This window comes from Lactuca serriola, chromosome 3 (assembly GCF_051521515.1).
Source record: "Lactuca serriola cultivar US96UC23 chromosome 3, Lser_US96UC23_V15, whole genome shotgun sequence".
Lineage (NCBI taxonomy): Eukaryota > Viridiplantae > Streptophyta > Magnoliopsida > Asterales > Asteraceae > Lactuca > Lactuca serriola.
This window is the reverse complement of record NC_136410.1, coordinates 251,246,894-251,249,475: the sequence shown is the minus strand read 5'-3', so window position 1 is coordinate 251,249,475 and position 2,582 is coordinate 251,246,894.

Here is a 2,582-nt window from a genome sequence, read left to right as displayed (position 1 = left end):
CGTGAGATTCTGCATTTAGCTTTACGAGGTGAGTTACCTTCTTGTATGAGTAGGTCTAAGGCACCAAGTCCAGCCCACTATTAGTAGTTTATAGTAGAGATGATTGTCTTTGTGATAATTGTTTGGTATGACACTATCTATAGAGAATTGTCTGGTATGGCACTATCTGTAGAGATTTTTATGCTTGTATGTTATGTATTATGTGGTAGTGGTAGGACAGGAAGAATAGACCCTGTAGCCAGTTGACATGAACCAGATTGTAGGTCGGGCACCTAGATATGCATGACAATATGTATATGATATATTATTATGTGGTAGTGGTAGCGAATAAGATACACCCCGTAACCAGTTAGAATTGATCAGAGGGTAGGTTAAGCAGCCTAGATATGCCTGACAGTGTAGGTTGAGCACCCAGATATGCTTGACATGGCTAGGTTGGGCACCGCAGATATGCCTGACAGGGTAGGTCGGGCACCCAGATATACCTGGTAGTATGTGATTATGTAGTATGATGGGGGAAATCACTAAGCTTCGTGCTTACAGTTTTCAGTTTTGGTTTCAGGTGCTTCTACTTCGAAGGGAAAGGAGTTGCATGATCGCAACACATCACACTATGATTTTCAAGACACGAGATCTTTGGGAATTGTACTATGATTTATTCCTATGACATAACTTGGTTTCTTGAGATATTTGTTTTGATTATGATATGAGATGATACTATGGAGGTTTTCAGATCATTGGTTTTACAATTACTTAATTAAAAATGAAATTGTTGGTCATGAATTTTGGGACGTTTCAAGTTGGTATTAGAGCCTTGGTTTGAGGGAATCAGACACACCTTTGGGGGTGTCTAGACTCAAATTGAGGGGTTTGAAAGTTTTTTACAAGAAAAATAATTTTTCTAAAATTTAAAACTATGGGTTTTTGAGAAATAACAAGGAATGTGATGCTTGTAATCAACCAAGCATTGCACAACCCTCAAGGCACATGAACAACCATGAACAGAGGGGTTGTAGTTACAAAAGGTTCATTAATTGTAAGCCACCTATATTTAATGGAGAAATTGATCCCGTTTTGGCATCAACATGGATCATGGAGATCAAGGGAACATTATGACACTAGCAAATGTACGGATGAGGACAAGGTGATTTATGCTGCAACAATGTTAAAAGGGGAGGCAATACATTGGTGGGGCACGGTAAAGGAAGTTAGGGGCGTGAGGCGGCCAAGAAGATGTAGTGGGATGAGTTTCTAAGAATCTTTAGAGAAAAGTTTCTCCCTCAAACGGCGGTCAAACTGTTAGAGGAAGAATTCTTGAGGTTGGAATAGGGGAATACGACTGTGAGGGAGTACACTACTAAGTTAAATGAGAAAGTTAGATTTGCATAGTTTTATGTGTCCACGGAGGAAAGGAGGGTTGAAAGGTATATTTGGGGATTAAAAACCGCCATTCGTGAATTTGTAGAAATTCAGAAACCAGGTACCTTCCAGTCTGTTGTAGACGTCGCAGAAGGGCGATAGCGGGAAAAGAATCGTCAGGGTGAGAATAAGGACTCAGGAAAAAGGAAGTTGGAAAGTTCAGATACAGACTCAAAGAAAGGGAATACTTCTAGTTTAGATCGTAACTATGAGCAACAGTTTGGGATAGAACATGTCCTATATGAAAACGATTCCATAAAGGGGAGTGTAATATGAACCAAAGAACTTGCTATAAATGTGGAAATATAGGACATATCTCTTCAGTTTGTAAAATAAGGAAAGTATGTTATGGGTGCAGGTCCCCAGATCACATCAGGTCAAACTGTCCTTAGAATAAGGGTAACAATAACCAACACATGATGGTAGAGAAAAACAATCGGTCAGGAGATGAAAAGGCAGAAACGACAAGAACAAAACGCAGGGCTTTCCTTATGACAGCCCAAGAAGCTTAGGATACGCCGATATAATGATAAGTATATTCTCAGTAAGTTCTATGCATATGTGGGCGATATTTATTTCGAGTGCAAGCATTTTTTTTCTTTCTTTAATTTTTGTAAATGCCTAGATTGGAATGTAAAAGTTTCTCTAGAAATAATAGAGAATGACAATGACCATTTGGTAATAATAAGAGAGGATTTTGATTATTGTTTGATTGAAATGGATAGTTGATATGAATGGCTTGGTTGTCGAAAACCATGCTAACATAAATTGTATTAGGAAAACTATTCAAGTATGGGTACTAAATAGGGGGTCATGATATTGTATGTATATCAGTTGTAAGGGAGTTCTCGAGAGTCCTATTGGTTAGCACCACCAAGGTTGAAAGAAATTATGTAGCAGTTGCAAGACGTGTAAGGTTTTATTTGACACGGTACATCACAATGGGGTACACCAGGGAAATTCTAAGAGATTGTGAGGCAACAAGATAAATGGAAATTCTAAGAGACTGTGACTATGAGGTATTATGTCACCTAGGGAAGGATAACATTGACACTTATGCTCTAATTCATAAGTTAAGGAAGGAATCAAGCAAGATTTAAAATGTTGACAATTAACGTAAGTCTCAGTTTACTGGGTGGACCGAAGAAGTGTCAAAAAGAATC